We start from the raw sequence: 21,653 nt of genomic DNA on the forward strand, positions 1-21,653 counted from the left end.
CCAGGGACTCTGCATTTTCACAGGATCCCCGAGTGAGTTGCAGGCGCCTTCGGTTTGGGAGAAACAACTCTAAGATGTCTTCTCGCATTAAGAATCTGCGATTTTCTGAAATCTGTCTTGTTTTGTTTAGCGGGCTAGCCACTCCCCATTTTTTCAGCTTCTCCTTTGACTTGATCCCTGAAGATGGCTCTGCCTCTGGCGCGCTTGAAATATATCGACTAGGTCATGATCACCGTGCAATCTGCTCAGCGTAGTCTCCCCGCCTGGAGAAGTGTTATTAATGCAATCTAAAATGACTACGGTTCTGCGGTCTACCGAACTGCCCACGGGGGTAGGGGTTTCAGACTTTTGGCATCTCAAGAGACTTGAGATTACCGAGACCAAGATACCCACTTCAAGAGGAAAAGGTGAGGCCTCACCCAGAGACGTGACGAGGTGGGATCAAGGCCACGGGGGACCAGAATGCTGACCCAGGCAACCTCTCCCTGCCACGCTGCCCTTTGTAATACTCCGTATCGTATCATGAGGAGCTATTTTTCGTTCTCCACAAATTTGGTGGTGAATGGAAGAGGATATCAAGCTCACTTTGAGTGGGACTGAGGTAGGAGGCAGGGCTCAGACACCAGACCAGATTGAGGACTAACTAAAGCAGGGTCAGGGCCAAAGCAGCTTTCCCTCAGATAGGCTCACAGGGTGCCACGTCAGTTTACCGTTGCCATGGCAATACCAGGGAGTTACTGCCCGTTTCCATGGCAGTAATCCAATAATGACCACCCCTTCCCTAGATATTTCTGCATAAACCGCCCCTTAATCTGCATGTAATTAAAAGTGGGTATAAATATGACTGCAAAACTGCCCAGAGCTGCTCCTCTCTGCCTATGGGGGAGCCCTGCTCTGCAGGAGCGATCACGAAGCTGTAACCCTGCCTCTTCCATAAAGCTGTTTTCTTCTACCTCTGGCTTGCCCTTGAATTCTCTCCTGGGCAAAGCCAAGAACCCTCCTGGTCAAAGCTCCATTTTGGGGCTCACCTGCCCTGCATCAGGACTACAGGTGGGAACCTTACAGAGTAGAGCGATCCACTGATACTGGCTCTGGTCTGCATTGGGGAATGGCGAACGGCCCGGCAGAGGCACAGATGATAGCTTCGACCTTTGTTCTTGGGGACAGGACAAGGGGAAGGTGTGATTCCAGGGACTGAAAAGTGGGTGGTTTCTGGCTACCTCGCATCTACTTCCTCTCTTCCCCATGCAAAGAGGCTGAAGTGAATGGCGTCAGTCCTGGCCCTCCTCAGTCAAGGAACAGACACTATCTGAGATTTAAATCCTGTCCCCACTAGCAGAGGCCCTCTGAGGCCAGTCCCACCCAGGGACACTGCCTGTGTGCTTCCTGGCTCTAGGGCCGCCTTGGGTTTCTGCCCCTTCAGGCTGCTTCTCCAGTCGTCCCAGTGAGTCTGGGTCCTCCTCAGACCCTTTGGCTTCTGTCTGCAGAATAAGTTTCTGTCCTAACTTACGGAGTGATAATGTTCAGAATTTCTCTCCATTTTCAGGGTTGAGATTCTGGCTCTAAAATCACAAACCCAAATAACAAAAATAAATAAAATAAGTACAAATAGCCTCTAGTCTGTATTCATATAAATAAATAACTGAATGAGTGACTAAGTCGGGGGAAGGGGCAGCTCTTTGTTTTCTTTGAGGCAAGATCTCACTCTGTTGCCCAGACTGGAGGGCAGTGATGTGCTATCAGCTCACTGCAGCCTGGTCAACAACTCTTTCTTGCAGAATTCCAATTAATACATGTAGAAGGAATAAGAGACATGGCAAATCACCACTGAAACTCTACTGCAATCATTGCTGCAGGCAGGGTCCCCAGATGTGGCAAAATTAGCTGGGGAAAACTTAAGGAGAAGCAAGATATTTGCATAGTCTCAGAGCATCTCTCCCGAAATAGATGTTTGTCAATAACAAAGGGAAAAATATTAACTTTGCAGTGAGGAAAACTGGCACTACCACCTTAACCACGTGACCCAGGTTTACCTCTCCAGAAACGTGTTGACAGAGGAGGCGCTGGGAAGAGTGCAGCGCGCTGGAGGTTTTCCTACCCAACAATACACAATCTCACTGCGAGAAAACATTAGACGACCCAAGTGGAGGGACATTGCAACAAGATAACTGACCAGTACCCTTCAGAAGTCTCAAAGTCACGAAAGACAGGAAGACTGAGGAACTGTCACAGATTAAGGAGACAATGACTCCTGTCAAGTGAAATCCTGGATTAGATCTTGGGACAGAAAAAGAGCATCAGTGGAAAAACCAGTGAAACATGAATAAACTTTCTAGTTTAGTTCATAGGACAGTGTTCTTTTTACTTCCTTATAGATGACTTCTCCATTAGAGTTGTACTATGGTTATGTAAGAGGTTAATATAAGGGGGTGCTGGGTGAAGGATACAAAGGAACTCTCTACTATTTTTGCAACCTTGTCTGTCTAAAATGATCTTGGCCAGGCATGGTAGCTCACACCTGTAATCCCAGCACTTTGGGAGGCTGAGGCAAGTGGATCACTTGAGGTCAGGAGTTTGAGACCAGCCTGGCCAACATGGTAAAACCCTGCCTCTACTAAACAAACAAACAAACAAAGACAAAAATTAGTCGGGCGTAGTGCCACGTGCCTGCAATCCCAGCTACTTGGGAGGTTGAGGCAAGAGAATCACTTGAACCCGGGAGGCAGAGGTTGCAGTGAACTGAGATCACGCCACTGCACTCCAGCCTGGGTGACAGAGCGAGACTCTATCTCAAGAAAGAAAACAAATAAAAAAGATCTTAAAATAAAAACTTTAAAATGTATCTTGATAAGTTAAAAAAAAAATGCAGTAAAATTTGTCACTTGGTAAAAATGACTAAAGAGCTTCCTGACAGATGTTTATATATAAAATTTCACTTGGGAAAAATATACTTTGCAGAAATAATGACCACAAAAGTAGATCGACAAAGGGAGAAATGGTTTAAACCTGAAATGAGCAAAATCACTGGATATTGAATCGAATCTTTGTTGCAAAATTTAATAGAAACTAATGAATTACAAATAAAATTCAGTAAAGGAAAAAGGAAAAGGAGGGAAAATGAAATCATTCATAGAAAATTGATTACAGGCTTAAATTTCTAAATGAAAAGATTTTTTCTTTGTATGCAATTAGAGAATGTGAATACAATTGTGACCATAAGTTCCTAAACAGGGCATATCAAAACATTCTGTTTTAGTTTGTTTGCTTAAGATACCTAGATGTATGGCTCAGGAAGAATGGACAAAATATTCAAATTCCATGCTTCATTTCAAGATTCCACAGTGCTTTAAAATATGAAGGGAGAGGCTTGTTTCTGTATAAGGTCTAATAGCATTGCCTGGACAGGTACTTATGCCCAGAATGACTAAAGAAATTAAGCCCCAGGGAACATGCAAGTAAATTACATCACCAAGCCACAACTTCTGTCCTTAGTTATTAATGAAAAAGTAAATAAATAAATAAAAGCACCAGGTCTCCCCTTCCAATTGCAGGAGTAGAGGGTCTAGAAATGTAATGTCCCATACAAGAGTCACTGGCCACATGTGGCTATTCATGCCTTGCAATGTAGCTAGTTTGAACTAAAATGTGCTGTCAAACACCAGATTTTGAAGATATAGTGTTTAAAAATGTGACTATCCATTAATGAATTTCATATTGATTGTATGTTAAATGGAAAATATTTTTAATAAGGTAAGTTAAATAAAACATTACAATTCATTTCACCTTTTGTTTTACTCTTGTGATTAATAGAAATTTTTAAATAATATATGTGGCTCATATTAGATTCCCATAGAACAGCACTGACCTAGAAGTTCTGAGAGAAAGTTCTGTAGGCTATGGACACCCTCTTTCTCCGTTATTTGTAAAAGGCCAGCCTTGACCCTTCATTGGTCTAAGAATTACTTAGACCCTTGAAGATTTCCACCACCCAGCAGAAGCAATGAAAGCAATGCTGGTAACATCTAAAATAAAAATCCAAGCCATGTCCTATAATTCACAACCTCCTTCTAGAGAGAAATTACTATTTCTGAAAAAACAAACAAACAAACAAAACTGCTTCAAGGACTCTTTGATTAAGACTTGCTCTGATAAGGTAGTTACCTGCCAATGCTCCACCTCTTGGTGGACTGCTGACGGTTAGGAAGCTGGTGATGTTGAACCAGACTTTTTTTTTAAACGTTTAGCCTAACAATTATTACCAAGTCCAGTAGTTATCAAACTGCAGGATGTAACAGAATCACCTGCAGAGCTTGTTAAAACACAGATTTCTAGTCCCTATGCCAGAGTTTTTTATTCAGTAGGGATAGGGTGGGGTCTGAGACTGTATTTCTAGCGAGTTTCCAGATGAGGCTCATGTTGCTGGCCCAGGGACCATGCTCTGTGGACTGTTGCTCTAGTAATTCGCCTTCCCCATGAAATGTCCCTATCTAGAGTCAGCCTCTGAATTGACCTATTAGAGTTCTTTTCCCAATAAACAAGATTGTAATTAAATGTTGGCAAATAGCCATAAACAAATTATCTGACAAAACTTCTGTAACCCAAGTTGGTCTGGGTATGGCACTTGATAAGACATAAGCCAGTCTCTCTTTGTGTCCTGCAGTTTCTGTCTCGACATTGTAATGGTTGATTTTCTATATTAACTTGGCTACAGGGTTTCCAGATATTTCTGGATGAGAGTAGCATTTACACTAGTGGACAGAATAAAGAAGAGTGCCCTCCCCAATGTGGGTGGGTCTTATCCAAGCCATTGAAGGCCTGACTAGAACAAAAGACAGGGTAAGGGAGAATTCACTGTCTCTGCCTCATGGTCAATGGGATGTTGGCCTTTTCCTGACTTTAGAGTTGGACTCAAAGTGGAAATTAGAGCATCGGCTCTCCTAATGCTCAGTCCTTCGGACTCATACCGCAACACATCATCAGCTCTCCAGGGTCTACAACTTGTAAATCTTGAGACTTCTCAAACTTCATGACCACATGACCCAATTCCTTATCTCTCTCTGGAGAAGGTAATACAGTCATTAAATAAATCTGAAAATTCTGACAGATAGGGAAGTCACCCTGATTTGAGCAAATCTCCAAACAGAGTTAGCATTAGAAACCACTTCCTTGGCTAGGTGCAGTAACTCATGCCTGTAATTCCAGCACTTCAGGAATCCAAGGCAGGAAGATTCCTTGAGCCCAGGAGTTCAAGACCAGCCTGGGCAACATGGCAAAACCCCATGTCTACAAAATAATAATTAATTAATTAATTAATTAATTAAAAAGAAAGAAAGAAAAATAAGGCCAGGTGTTGTGGCTCGTGCCTCTGGCCCGTAATCCCAGCACTTTGGGAGGCCAAGGTGGGTGAATCACCTGAGGTCAGGAGTTTGAGACCAGCCTCACCAACATGGTGAAACCCCGTCTCTACTAAAAATAAAAAATTAGCCAGGCATGGTGGCTGGGACCTTTAATCTCAGCTACTCGGGAGGCTGAGGCAGGAGAATCATTTGAACCTGGGAGGCAGAGGTTGCAGTGAGCCGAGATCATGCCATTGCACTCCAGCCTGGGTGACAAGATAGAAACTCCGTCTCAAAAAAACAGAAAAGAAAAGCCAGGTGTGGTGGTGCACACCTGTGGTATTAGTTACTTGGGAGACTGAGGTGGGAGGATCAATTGAACCCAGGGAGGTCAAAGCTGCAGTGAGCCATGATCATGCCACTGCACTCCAGCCTGGGCGATAGAGGGAGACCCTGTCTCAATAATAACAATAATAATTTCTCGATGAGAAAACTTGGTACATGCATGATATTTACTGAATATTTGTATTTATGAACAGACTCAAAATATCCACCAGGTCAAAATGATAATACAATGTGCCCTTTACTTACACTTCACATCTTAGCTCTTGTTAGTAACCCATACCCAACAGAGATCCTTTCCCCTAAAAAGGGGGAAATCCCCCTCCAGCAGGCCCCTGGAGAAGCCTTCCGCACTCCACATAGCCAGGCAACCATTGCTCCTCAATGCAGGTAGAAGACTTAGCTATCATGGATACCTCCAGCACCATGATGTCCAATGCATGAGTCACACGGCCCAAGGCAGCGAGCTGCTTGTATAGCAGCTAGAACTCACTGCAAAGCCTCCTCTTGATCTTTGAGGCCCTCCTCAAAACTGGCAGCCTTTCAAGTCACCTGATAAATGGATCCAGTGGCATTCTCATGAGTGAATCTGCTGTCTATGAAATAGAAGAGGCCTAACCAAGTGCTGTGCCTGTCTCTTAGAAGTATGAGGTGCAAACTTGAATAAGTTAATGCCTTTATCTTGAGAAGGATGCCTCAGCATGCCCAGATCACCAGACCTCTAAAAACTCCACCAATGTGGCAGGCCCCTCAATCTTTTCTAGGTCTATCTTCCATCCTCTGGAATTCATGAATCTTACCGAGGCACCCAAAGTACTCACCACTTCTGCTCCCCAGCTCTGACAAACACGACTCACCAACATAGGGAGCAGCCTGATGTTTTAGAGCAGAGGTCAGCAAACTTTCTGCAAGGGGCAGATCGTAAATACTTTATTTTGTTGTCACAGCTACTCACCTCTGCCATCATAGAGTGAAAGCAGCCATAGACAATACTGTACATAAGCAAAGGAGTGTGGCTGTTTGAATAAAACTTTATTTACAAAAACAGCCAGCAGGCCAGATTTGGCCTACAGATCTGAGTTTGCTGATCCCTGTTCTATAGAACAGCCAAATGATTAAGGACCCTTTGGACTGTATTGTGACAGAGGATGAATAATTATTAAAGGCCTGGAGCAAGATCATGAATATATACTGACTTTTCAAAGGGAATAGTTTCTGAAAAGACAAAATTTGCCAGATAAATAGTACACCAGTTGTCAGAGGCTTTGTCGGTCTGTTCTAGTAATGATGCAACATCTGGGCCTAGCAGCTGTGATTGGAGCTACCACTTAATTAAGATTACAATAGGTCACTATCAACCACCATGTCCTAACTGGATTTGCAGGGGTCAGACTGATGAATAAAAATAGAATGTTAAGGATTGGCACCCCTGCATCCTTTCGCCCTGGAGAATGGTGCTAATCTCTGCCACTGTGACATGGCCTTGCACATGGGGCACACAGTGTCCTATAACCTGGACACTATATGTCCCTACTCTAAAAGCAGTCATGGTGGCATCAGGGCTCCTATGGCAGTATCAGTTCAGATGCTGTATTTAACAGCCCTCGAAAGAGCTATGGATTCCCTTTGTCCCAGCATAAAATTATTCTGGTAAGTGACCACACGTCTCTTTGGAGAAGGATGGAGGGAAATTGCTACTGTCTAAAGTTGCCATGGTGTTACAGAGTCACTCCTTAAAAGGAACTGCCTCTCCTCAATCAGTAGACTCTGGGTCTTAGAATATTTCAGATTTAAGGCCAGGCGCGGTGGCTCACGCCTGTAATCCCAGCACTTTGGGAGGCCAAGGCGGGCGGATCACGAGGTCAGGAGATTGGGACCCTCCTGGCTAACATGGTGAAAACCCGTCTCTACTAAAAATACAAAAAAAGTTAGCTGGGCGTGGTGGTGGGCGCCTGTAGTCTCAGCTACTCGGGAGTCTAAGGCAGAAGAATCGCTCGAACCCGGGAGACGGAGGTTGCAGTGAGCTGAGATCGTGCCACTGCACTCCAGTCTGGGTAACAGAGTGAGATTCCATCTCAAAAAAAAAAAAAAAAAAGAATATTTCAGATTTAGAAACTGAGCACAAAAATGTAATTTTTCATCGTGCCAGCTGACTTCAGCCTTCAACTCACCCATTCTTGACCATATTTTATATAAGGCAAAGCAGTGACCTCATTGGCTGCCAGTCTCATCCATAGGAACACCATGGTCTATTGGCCATTGCCAAAGATCGCTATGGAAAAGGTTCCCCTGGTCATTATTCCAGCTTTGCTTCCCATTACAGAAATTACATCTACCTTTCCACTGAAGATTAATTGTTGCCATCTGTCCTCTGCTATTCTGAAATTCTGTCCTCACCATTGACACTACAGAGCCCAGCTCAATAGAGACACTTCCCCTACAATGAACCCCAGCCTACAAAGGTCACCACCACTGAGCTTCCCAACAAGGCCAGTGCCATCTCACTAGTACATTTCTTATTGTTGTTATGATGGGAAGACCTCTGGACCCTCTGGAGAACAACAGAAACTGGTCCATATAATGAATTCACGCAATCATACTCACCTCCACGTGCTTCTTGACTCATTCTTCAATAGTCTGCCGAGGAAGTTCTGGCATCCCCACCTCATTTACTAAAGACCATCATTTTTCCAAGCATCAGCTCCAGATGTCCTTGCCAGGATGCTAAATTCTGAGTCATAGGACAGTATCTCCAAATCATTACTCCTCCTTTCTCAATCTTTTCCCCACAACTCCCAGTGCTCCCTCAAGATCCATTCCCAGACATGTTCTCCCTGGGCATATTAGCCAGGTCCTGAAGCTGCTGTGAACAATTCCTTGGGGAACTACAGCAGGAACCATGTTGAGATTTGATTCTATTTATATTCATTGTCATAGAATCCTTGAGGGGTAGTGGCAGTAAATCCTAGGAGGACAGGTACTATCTTGTGAAGACTCAACCTCAAGAGTGACATCAAGAAGATAGCAGAGTAGGAAGTGACAGGAATCTGTCTCTACCTTTACCGGAGTACATGAATTCAGTCACTGGGACTTAGAATGCAAGGATAGATATGGCAAATGTGTTAAAAATTTATTTTGTCAAGGATCATGAGAAGTGGTTTGCTTTTCCCTCACAGGACCATGAGTTTATTTCCACAGTTTTGCCCCAGGGCTATGTCAACACTCTTGGTCTCTGCCATATATATAATGCAGAAATCTCCACTGTTTTGACATTCTTAAACTATCACACCGGACCACTTCATTGAATACATGAAGCTGACTGGATCTGATGAACAGGAAGTAACAAGTACCTGAGACGTCTGAGGAAGACATATGCAAGGCAGAGGGTAGAGAAAAAATCGCACAAAAATTCAGGGCACCGCCATTTTGATGAAGTTATTGGTGAGGGATGGTCTGGAGAATGTCAAGATATCCAAGATGAAAGAGAAGTTGCTGCATCTTGTACCACCTATTACTAAAGACCAAGTGCAGTGATGCATCATGAGCCTTTTTGGATTTTGTAGGCAACATATATCACATTTGAGTATACTTCTTAGAGCCACTTAAGTTACTGTAAAGTAACCCATGAGTCTGCTGGTTCTGAGTGGTTACGAGAGCAAGAGAAGTCTAGGCAACAAATCTAGAATGCAGTGCAAGCTGCATTGCTACTCAGCGATCTAGTGATATTTGGTGTCTCTAGCAAGTAAGAATGCTGTAGGCAGCTTCTGACAAGCCCCAGTAGACAACAATCCAGAACTCTAAGATTTTGCAGCAAAGCAATACTCCCTTCTGCAGATTACCATTTTCTCTCTGAAAAACAGCTTCTGGCTTGCTCTTAGACCATGGGTCATCAAGAACTCATGCAACCTGAGGTACTCATTATGAACTGGGAGTTTTCTGACTTTCCAAGCCAAACAGTTGGATGCATACAACAGCAATCCATCCCAAGTGGAAATGGTATAGTGGATGGCGCTTGAGCAAGTCCAGAATGTACTAGAAAGTTGTATGCGCAGGTGATTCTGATCCCTTTCACACTTACTTCGGCTGCATTGCCTGCTCTCCTTTAGCTGGCACCGTTGGCGTCCTGAGGATTTCCTTATGACCAGCTCACAGAGGAAAAAAAATATTGGACCTGTTGAGCAGAAATATTCCAAAGAACTTTAATGATATATTTGCTCACTTTTCTGGCATTGGAGATGGCCAAAAGTACCTATCTACATCAATTCATAGACAGTGACTAATGGTTTGGCTGCCTGGTCAGGAAATTGTAAAGAACAGGATTGGAAGGTTAATGTCAAGGAAGACTAAAGAAGTATTTTAAATACACCTTTCAGACTGGGCATAGAGTGTGAAGATTTTATAGTCCAGTGTGAATGTTCACCAAAGGGAATCTAATACAGAGGAGGTTTTCAACAATCAGGTGGACACACTGACACATCCTATGGGTCATAGAGTCAAAGGATCAGTCAGCCTCTTTCTCCAGCCACCCCAGGTCCTGGTTAATGGAACCAAATACAAAGTAGTCATGTGGTAGGGATGGAGGCTATGCATAGCATGGACTTCCTCTGGGCAAGACCAATCTGATTACTGCCACTGCTGACTACCCAACCTATGAACACCAGAATCTAATGCTGAGTTCTTGATACGGCACTCTTTTCTGAAGGTGGGAAGCAGCCAGTCACCTGGTAGAAGGTTGATTACATTGTACCTCTTTTATCATGAAGGAGTGATTTGTCCTCACCAAAATGTATACATTCTGTATACTGCTATGCATTTCTTGTCTGTAATACTTCTGCTGAGGATAGAATGTTATTCACTACCATGGTATTTCTTATGAGTTTGTGTCCTCCCCGCAACTTCACATGTTGAAGTCCTAACTCCCAGAATGTAACCTTATTTGGAAATAGGGTTATTGCAGATGTAATTAGTTGAGATGAGGTCATTAGGGTGTGATATAATCCAAAAAGACCAGGAAATAAAAGGGGTAATTTAAACACAGAGACATGCACACAGGGAGTTTGCCACGTGTAGATGAAGGCAGAGATCAAGGTAATACTTCTACAGGCCAATAAATGCAACAGACTGCCAGCAAAGTACCAGAAGCTAGGCAAGAAATACAGTCTTGATTAACGTGGCTTTATAATAAATCTTGAAGTTGAGTATTGCCAGTCCTCAACTTTGTTCTTCTCCTTCAATATTGTGTTGGCTATTATGGGTTTTACGTCTCATAAACCTCAGAATTAGTTTGTCATTATCCACGAAATAACATTTTTTTTTTTTTTTGAGACGGAGTCTGGCTCTGTCGCCCAGGTTGGAGTGCAGTGGCCGGATCTCAGCTCACTGCAAGCTCCGCCTCCCGAGTAGCTGGGACTACAGGCGCCCACCACCTCGCCCGGCTAGTTTTTTGTATTTTCTAGTAGAGATGGGGTTTCATTTTTTAGTAGAGACAGGGTTTCACCGTGTTAGCCAGGATGGTCTTGATCTCCTGACCTCGTGATCCGCCCGTCTCGGCCTCCCAAAGTGCTGGGATTACAGGCTTGAGCCACCGCGCCCGGCCGAAATAACATTTTGATTGAGATTGCATGGAATCTAGATCAAGCTGAGAAGCACTGATATCTTGACAATATTGATTCTTCCCATCCGTGAACATAGAATATCTCATTTATTTAGTTCATCTCTGATTTCCTTCATCCGAACTTCGTAGCTTTCTTCATGTAGATTTTGTATATATTTTGTTAGATTTATATCTAAGTGCTTAATTTTGGGAAGCTGCTAATGTAAATGATATTTTTAAATGTCAAATTTCATTTGTTCGTTGCTGACAGATAGGAAAGCAATTGAATTTTGTAAATTAACCATGTATCCTGCAACCTTGCTATAACTGTTTATTAGTTCTAGGAGATTATGGTTGCTTCTTTTAGACTTTCTACATAGAAAAATCATATAATCTGTGAAGAAAGAGAGTTTTGTTTCTTCCTTCCCAATCTGTATACTTTTTATTTCCTCTTTCTGTCTTATTGCATCAGTTTTAACTTCCCATACAATGTTGAAAGGAGTGGTGAGAGTGGACATGCTTGTCTTGTTCCTGGTATTAGCAGGCAAGCTTCTCACCATTAAGTATGTTAGCTGCAGACTTTTTTTAAATCAAACTAAGGAAGTTCCACTATATTCCTAGTTTACTAACAGTTTTAAAGTGTTGGATTTTGTGAAATGCTTTTTCTGCATTTACTGATATGATCATGTGGCTTTTCTTCTTTAGTCTTGATATTATGGATTACATTGACTGGCTGAACTGAAGGCTGATTTAAATGTTAAATCAGCCTTGCATACATGGGACTACATTACATTTAATGTAATCAGTGATAAGGACTTACTTCTGCTGTTTTGTTACTTGTTTTCTGTATGTTTTGTTACTTTCTTGCCCCTCATTTCCCCCATAACAACTGTCTTTTGTGTTTATTTTTGGTAGTGATATCTTTTGATTCCCTTCCCATTTCTTTTTTTTTTTTTTAATTTATTTTTTATTATTATTATTATTATTATTATTATTATTTTTTTTTTTTTTTTTTTTTTTGAGACAGAGTCTGGCTCTGTCGCCCAGGCTGGAGTGCAGTGGCCGGATCTCAGCTCACTGCAAGCTCCGCCTCCCGGGTTTACGCCATTCTCCTGCCTCAGCCTCCGGAGTAGCTGGGACTACAGGCGCCCGCCACCTCGCCCGGCTAGTTTTTTGTATTTTTAGTAGAGACGGGGTTTCACCGTGTTCGCCAGGATGGTCTCGATCTCCTGACCTCGTGATCCGCCCGTCTCGGCCTCCCAAAGTGCTGGGATTACAGGCTTGAGCCACCGCGCCCGGCCTATTTATTATTATTAAACTTCAAGTTGTAGGGTACATGTGCACAACGTGCAGGTTTGCTACATATGTATACTTGTGCCATGTTGGTGTGCTGCACCCATCAACTCGTCATTTACATCAGGTATAACTCCCAATGCAATCCCTCCCCCCTCCCCCCTCCCCATGATAGGCCCCGGTGTGTGATGTTCCCCTTCCCGAGTCCAAGTGATCTCATTGTTCAGTTCCCACCTACGAGTGAGAACATGCGGTGTTTGGTTTTCTGTTCTTGTGATAGTTTGCTAAGAATGATGGTTTCCAGCTGCATCCATGTCCCTACAAAGGACACAAACTCATCCTTTTTTATGGCTGCATAGTATTCCATGGTGTATATGTGCCACATTTTCTTAATCCAATCTGTCACTGATGGACATTTGGGTTGATTCCAAGTCTTTGCTATTGTGAATAGTGCTGCAATAAACATACGTGTGCATGTGTCCTTATAGCAGCATAATTTATAATCCTTTGGGTATATACCCAGTAATGGGATGGCTGGGTCATATGGTACATCTAGTTCTAGATCCTTGAGGAATCGCCATACTGTTTTCCATAATGGTTGAACTAGTTTACACTCCCACCAACAGTGTAAAAGTGTTCCTATTTCTCCACATCCTCTCCAGCACCTGTTGTTTCCTGACTTTTTAATGATCGCCATTCTAACTGGTGTGAGATGGTATCTCATTGTGGTTTTGATTTGCATTTCTCTGATGGCCAGTGATGATGAGCATTTTTTCATGTGTCTGTTGGCTGTATGAATGTCTTCTTTTGAGAACTGTCTGTTCATATCCTTTGCCCACTTTTGGATGGGGTTGTTTGTTTTTTTCTTGTAAATTTGTTTGAGTTCTTTGTAGGTTATGGATATTAGCCCTTTGTCAGATGAGTAGATTGCAAAAATTTTCTCCCATTCTGTAGGTTGCCTGCTCACTCTGATGGTAGTTTCTTTTGCTGTGCAGAAGCTCTTTAGTTTGATGAGATCCCATTTGTCAATTTTGGCTTTTGCTGCCGTTGCTTTTGGTGTTTTAGACATGAAGTCTTTGCCCATGCCTATGTCCTGAATGGTACTACCTAGGTTTTCCTCTAGGATTTTTATGGTATTAGGTCTAACATTTAAGTCTCTAATCCATCTTGAATTAATTTTCGTATAAGGAGTAAGGAAAGGATCCAGTTTCAGCTTTCTACTTATGGCTAGCCAGTTTTCCCAGCACCATTTATTAAATAGGGAATCCTTTCCCCATTTCTTGTTTCTCTCAGGTTTGTCAAAGATCAGATGGCTGTAGATGTGTGGTATTATTTCTGAGGACTCTGTTCTGTTCCATTGGTCTATATCTCTGTTTTGGTACCAGTACCATGCTGTTTTGGTTACTGTAGCCTTGTAGTATAGTTTGAAGTCAGGTAGCGTGATGCCTCCAGCTTTGTTCTTTTGACTTAGGATTGTCTTGGAGATGCGGGCTCTTTTTTGGTTCCATATGAACTTTAAAGCAGTTTTTTCCAATTCTGTGAAGAAGCTCATTGGTAGCTTGATGGGGATGGCATTGAATCTATAAATTACCTTGGGCAGTATGGCCATTTTCACGATATTGATTCTTCCTATCCATGAGCATGGTATGTTCTTCCATTTGTTTGTGTCCTCTTTTATTTCACTGAGCAGTGGTTTGTAGTTCTCCTTGAAGAGGTCCTTTACATCCCTTGTAAGTTGGATTCCTAGGTATTTTATTCTCTTTGAAGCAATTGTGAATGGAAGTTCATTCCTGATTTGGCTCTCTGTTTGACTGTCACTGGTGTATAAGAATGCTTGTGATTTTTGCACATTAATTTTGTATCCTGAGACTTTGCTGAAGTTGCTGATCAGCTTAAGGAGATTTTGGGCTGAGACAATGGGGTTTTCTAAATATACAATCATGTCGTCTGCAAACAGGGACAATTTGACTTCTTCTTTTCCTAACTGAATCCCCTTGATTTCTTTCTCTTGCCTGATTGCCCTAGCCAGAACTTCCAACACTATGTTGAATAGGAGTGGTGAGAGAGGGCATCCCTGTCTTGTGCCAGTTTTCAAAGGGAATTTTTCCAGTTTTTGCCCATTCAGTATGATATTGGCTGTGGGTTTGTCATAAATAGCTCTTATGATTTTGAGGTACGTTCCATCAATACCGAATTTATTGAGCGTTTTTAGCATGAAGGGCTGTTGAATTTTGTCAAAAGCCTTTTCTGCATCTATTGAGATAATGATGTGGTTCTTGTCTTTGGTTCTGTTTATATGCTGGATTATGTTTATTGATTTGCGAATGTTGAACCAGCCTTGCATCCCAGGGATGAAGCCCACTTGATCATGGTGGATAAGCTTTTTGATGTGCTGCTGAATCCGGTTTGCCAGTATTTTATTGAGGATTTTTGCATCGATGTTCATCAGGGATATTGGTCTAAAATTCTCTTTTTTTGTTGTGTCTCTGCCAGGCTTTGGTATCAGGATGATGTTGGCCTCATAAAATGAGTTAGGGAGGATTCCCTCTTTTTCTATTGATTGGAATAGTTTCAGAAGGAATGGTACCAGCTCCTCCTTGTACCTCTGGTAGAATTCAGCTGTGAATCCATCTGGTCCTGGACTTTTTTTGGTTGGTAGGCTATTAATTATTGCCTCAATTTCAGAGCCTACTATTGGTCTATTCAGGGATTCAACTTCTTCCTGGTTTAGTCTTGGAAGAGTGTAAGTGTCCAGGAAATTATCCATTTCTTCTAGATTTTCCAGTTTATTTGCGTAGAGGTGTTTATAGTATTCTCTGATGGTAGTTTGTATTTCTGTGGGGTCGGTGGTGATATCCCCTTTATCATTTTTAATTGCGTCGATTTGATTCTTCTCTCTTTTCTTCTTTATTAGTCTTGCTAGTGGTCTGTCAATTTTGTTGATCTTTTCAAAAAACCAACTCCTGGATTCATTGATTTTTTGGAGGGTTTTTTGTGTCTCTATCTCCTTCAGTTCTGCTCTGATCTTAGTTATTTCTTGCCTTCTGCTAGCTTTCGAATGTGTTTGCTCTTGTTTCTCTAGTTCTTTTAATTGCGATGTTAGAGTGTCAATTTTAGATCTTTCCTGCTTTCTCTTGTGGGCATTTAGTGCTATAAATTTCCCTCTACACACTGCTTTAAATGTGTCCCAGAGATTCTGGTATGTTGTATCTTTGTTCTCATTGGTTTCAAAGAACATCTTTATTTCTGCCTTCATTTCATTATGTACCCAGTAGTCATTCAGGAGCAGGTTGTTCAGTTTCCATGTAGTTGAGCGGTTTTGATTGAGTTTCTTAGTCCTGAGTTCTAATTTGATTGCACTGTGGTCTGAGAGACAGTTTGTTATAATTTCTGTTCTTGTACATTTGCTGAGGAGTGCTTTACTTCCGATTACGTGGTCAATTTTGGAGTAAGTACGATGTGGTGCTGAGAAGAATGTATATTCTGTTGATTTGGGGTGGAGAGTTCTATAGATGTCTATTAGGTCTGCTTGCTGCAGAGATGAGTTCAATTCCTGGATATCCTTGTTAACTTTCTGTCTCGTTGATCTGTCTAATGTTGACAGTGGAGTGTTGAAGTCTCCCATTATTATTGTATGGGAGTCTAAGTCTCTTTGTAAGTCTCTAAGGACTTGCTTTATGAATCTGGGTGCTCCTGTATTGGGTGCATATATATTTAGGATAGTTAGCTCTTCCTGTTGAATTGATCCCTTTACCATTATGTAATGTCCTTCTTTGTCTCTTTTGATCTTTGATGGTTTAAAGTCTGTTTTATCAGAGACTAGTATTGCAACCCCTGCTTTTTTGTGTTCTCCATTTGCTTGGTAAATCTTCCTCCATCCCTTTATTTTGAGCCTATGTATGTCTCTGCGTGTGAGATGGGTCTCCTGAATACAGCAGACTGATGGGTCTTGACTCTTTATCCAGTTTGCCAGTCTGTGTCTTTTAATTGGAGCATTTAGTCCATTTACATTTAAGGTTAAGATTGTTATGTGTGAACTTGATCCTGCCATGATGATATTAACTGGTTATTTTGCTCGTTAGTTGATGCAGTTTCTTCCTAGCCTTGATGGTCTTTACATTTTGGCATGTTTTTGCAATGGCTGGTACCGGTTGTTCCTTTCCATGTTTAGTGCTTCCTTCAGGGTCTCTTGTAAGGCAGGCCTAGTGGTGACAAAATCTCTAAGCATTTGCTTATCTGTAAAGGATTTTATTTCTCCTTCACTTATGAAACTTAGTTTGGCTGGATATAAAATTCTGGGTTTAAAATTCTTTTCTTTAAGAATGTTGAATATTGGCCCCCACTCTCTTCTGGCTTGAAGAGTTTCTGCCGAGAGATCTGCTGTTAGTCTGATGGGCTTCCCTTTGTGGGTAACCCGACCTTTCTCTCTGGCTGCCCTTAAGATTTTTTCCTTCATTTCAACTTTGGTGAATCTGGCAATTATGTGTCTTGGAGTTGCTCTTCTCGAGGAGTATCTTTGTGGCGTTCTCTGTATTTCCTGGATTTGAATGTTGGCCTGCCCTACTAGGTTGGGGAAGTTCTCCTGGATGATATCCTGAAGAGTGTTTTCCAACTTGGTTCCATTTTCCCCGTCACTTTCAGGCACCCCAATCAGGCGTAGATTTGGTCTTTTTACATAATCCCATACTTCTTGCAGGCTTTGTTCATTTCTTTTTCTTCTTTTTTCTTTTGGTTTCTCTTCTCGCTTCATTTCATTCATTTGATCCTCCATCGCTGACATTCTTTCTTCCAGTTGATCGAGACGGTTACTGAAGCTTGTGCATTTGTCACGTATTTCTCGTGCCATGGTTTTCATCTCTTTCATTTCGTTTGTGAGCTTCTCTGCATTAATTACTCTAGCCATCAATTCTTCCACTTTTTTTTCAAGATTTTTAGTTTCTTTGCGCTGGGTACGTAATTCCTCCTTTAGCTCTGAGAAATTTGATGGACTGAAGCCTTCTTCTCTCATCTTGTCGAAGTCATTCTCCGTCCAGCTTTGATCCATTGCTGGCGATGAGCTGCGCTCCTTTGCCGGGGGAGATGCGCTCTTATTTTTTGAATTTCCAGCTTTTCTGCCCTGCTTTTCCCCCATCTTTGTGGTTTTATCTGCCTCTGGTCTTTGATGATGGTGATGTACTGATGGGGTTTTGGTGTAGGTGTCCTTCCTGTTTGATAGCTTTCCTTCTAACAGTCAGGATCCTCAGCTGTAGGTTGTAGCTGTAGGAGATTGCTTGAGGTCCACTCCAGACCCTGTTTGCCTGGGTATCAGCAGCAGAGGCTGCAGAAGATAGAATATTTCTGAACAGCGAGTGTACCTGTCTGATTCTTGCTTTGGAATCTTCCTCTCAGGGGTGTACTCCACCCTGTGAGGTGTGGGGTGTCAGACTGCCCCTAGTGGGGGATGTCTCCCAGTTAGGCTACTCAGGGGTCAGGGACCCACTTGAGCAGGGAGTCTGTCCCTTCTTAGATCTCAACCTCCGTGTTGGGAGATCCACTGCTCTCTTCAAAGCTGTCAGACAGAGTCGTTTGTGTCTGCAGAGCTGCTGCGTTTGTTATTATTTACTGTGCCCTGTCCCCAGAGGTGGAGTCTACAGAGACAGGCAGGTTTCCTTGAGCTGCTGTGAGCTCCACCCAGTTCAAGCTTCCCAGCAGCTTTGTTTACCTACTTAAGCCTCAGCAATGGCGGGCGCCCCTCCCCCAGCCTCGCTGCTGCCTTGCCGGTAGATCACAGACTGCTGTGCTAGCAATGAGGGAGGCTCCGTGGGTGTGGGACACTCCCGGCCAGGTGTGGGATATGATCTCCTGGTGTGCCTGTCTGCTTAAAGCGCAGTATTGGGGTGGGAGTTACCCGATTTTCCAGGTGTTGTGTGTCTCAGTTCCCCTGGCTAGGAAAAGGGATTCCCTTCCCCCTTGCGCTTTCCAGGTGAGGCAATGCCTCGCCCTGCTTCAGCTCTCGCTGGTCGGGCTGCAGCAGCTGACCAGCACCGATCATCTGGCACTCCCCAGTGAGATGAACCCAGTACCTCAGTTGAAAATGCAGAAATCGCCGGTCTTCTGTGTCGCTCGCGCTGGGAGTTGGAGACTGGAGCTGTTCCTATTCGTCCATCTTGCTCCGCCCCCACTTCCCATTTCTTCTTGTGCTTCCCATAGATATTTTCCTTGTGATTACCATAAGCATTACGCATAACAACCTAAAGTTTAAATAGTCGAATCTAAACTGATTCCAAGTTAACTTTTATAGAAAAACATATGCCTATACAGCTCTGTCCCATGCCCTTTGTTATTGATGTCCCAAATCTGTATACATTGAGTGCTCAATAACAGATTTTTATGCCTTTGTCTTTTAATTCGTTAGAAAATAAAAAAGTGGAGTTACAAGCCAAAATTACAATAATACTTTTTTTTATGTTTGCCATTGTATTTACTTTACCAATGTCTTAGTTCATTTTTCCACTACTATAACAGAGTACCACAGACTGGATAATTTGTAAAGAAGTTTATCTGCCTCAAGGTTCTGGAAGCTGAGAAGTCCAAGAGCATGGTGCCAGCATCTGGTGAGGGCCTTTGTGCTGCCTCATCCCATGGCAAAAGGTGGAAGGGCAAGAGTGTGTGTGAGACAGAAAAGGGATCAGGGCTGAACTTCAGAATCTTTTTTATCAGGAACCCACTCCCATAATAACTAACTCACTCCCATGATAATGGCATTAATCCATACATGAGGGCAGAGCCCTTATGACCTAATCATCTCTTAAAGGTTTGACATCTTAATACCATCACAATGGCAATTAAATTTCAACATGCATTTTAGAGAGGATATTCAAACCATAGCAAACAGAAATATTTATTTCTTCACTCAGGTTTGAGTTATTGTCTACCATCCTTTCATTTCACCTTCAAGGACTTTCGTTAGCATTTCCTGTATGGCAAATCTAGTGGTAACAAGCTTCCTAACATAGATTTATAATATTTTTTAAGTTTTTGTCTTTTGATTCCTATGGAAAATAAAAAGTGATGTTATAAAGTTATAATAATACTGGTTTTTATATTTGCCCTATAATTTATCTGTCATGAAGATATTTCTTCCTTCACACGGGTTCAGCTTACTGTCTAGTGTTGTTTCATTTCACTGAAGGACTCCCTTTAGCATTTCTTGTCAGGCACATCTCGCAGTAACAAGCTCCCTATGCTTTTTAAAAATCTAGGCATGTCTTAATTTCTCCCTTATTTTTTGGAGGACAGTTTTGCTGGATATATAATTCTCAGTTGACAGGTTATTTTCTTTCAACATTTAAAGTATATCATCCCATTGTCTTCTGGCCTCCATGAATTCTAATTAAAAATAAGTTGATAATCCCATTTAGGATCCCTTGTAATGTTATGAGTTGATTCTCTTTTGCTACTTTCAAGATTCTTGGTGATTTTTGATAGTTTTCATATAATGTGTACTGGTGTGAATCTCTGAGTTTGTGGTATTAGAGGTTGTCGTAGAGGCTTCTTGGATTTGTAGACTTATGTCTTTCATCAAACCTGGGATGTTTACAGCCCTTATTTTTAAAATAATTTTTTGCTTTTTTCTAGGACTCTCATAAACCATATGTTGGTCCACTTGATGGTATCCTACAAGTCTTTAAGTCTATTCACTTTTTTAAATTCCTTTTCTTTATGCTCCTCAGACTAGATAATTTCAATAGTTGTATCTTCAAATTAGCTAATCCTTTCTTCTGCCTGATCAAAAACTCTACTGAAGGCAGGGCATGGTGGCTCAGGCCTGTAATCCCAGCATTTTGGGAGGCCGAGGCAGGTGGATCACAAGGTCAGGAGTTTGAGACAAGCCTGGCCAACATGGTGAAACTTCATCTACCAAAAATACAAAAATTAGCTGGGCGAGGTGGCATGCACCTGTAATCTCAGCTACTTGGAAAGCTGAGGCAGGAGAACTGCTTCAACCCAGAAGGCAGATGTTGCAGTGAGCTGAGATCATGCCACTGCATTCCAGCCTGGGCAACAGAGCAAGATTATGTTTCAGAAAGAAAAAAAAAAGCAAACAACAACAACAACAATTGAACCATTCTAGTGAATTTTTCATCTCAGTTACTGCACTTTTCAGCTACAAAATTTCTACCTGGTTCCTTTTTATATTTTTATTGATATTCTCATTTTGTTCAGACATCATTTCTCTGATTTCATTTAGTCGTCTTTTAACTCTTTGAGCATATTTAAGACAATCATTTAGTCTTTGTCTAGTAAGTCCAAAGTCTGGGATTCCTTAAGGATAGTTCCTTTCAATTAATTTTATTCCTGTGAATGAGCCAGATTTCTCATTTGTTTGCATGCTTCATATTTTTGTTATAACTGAACATCTGAATCTATGGAAATTAGATTTTCACCCTTTCCTTGGGTTTATCATTATAATTATTGAAGGATGTAGTTGTCTATACATTTAGTCACTTTTCAATGTTAGCATCAGACAAACTTAAATACAAAATAAGTGATCTGCTTTCTTAAGTCAGAGTCTGGCTCTGTTATCCAGGCTGGCATGCAATGGCATGATCATAGTTTACTGTATCCTGGAACTCCTGGGCTCAAGCAATCCTCCCACTCCAGCCTCTGAGTCACAAGGACTGCAGATGAGCACCATCATGCCTCGTTAATTTTTTATTTTTTGTAGAGACAGGGTCTTGTTATGTTTCTCATGCTGGTTTCGAACTCCTGGCCTCATGTGATCTTCTCACCTCGGCCTTCCAGTGATTAACACAGACATACAGACCAATGGAACAGAATAGAGTGCACAGAAATGAATATATATGTGGTAAAATAATTTTCAACAAGGATACCAAGACCACACAATGGGAAAAGGACAGTCCTTCAACAAAATGTTGGGAAAAGCTGAATATCCATATGCAAAAGAATGAAATTGGGCCTTTATCCCACACAATATACAAAAATTAATGCAGAATGGATTAAGATCTAAATATAAGATTTTAAACTACAGAATTCCTAAGACTGCTTTTTCCCTCCAACAGTGGTGCTGTTTCTGGATGGATCATATC

Source organism: Chlorocebus sabaeus, chromosome 8, assembly GCF_047675955.1.
Source record: "Chlorocebus sabaeus isolate Y175 chromosome 8, mChlSab1.0.hap1, whole genome shotgun sequence".
Taxonomy (NCBI): domain Eukaryota; kingdom Metazoa; phylum Chordata; class Mammalia; order Primates; family Cercopithecidae; genus Chlorocebus; species Chlorocebus sabaeus.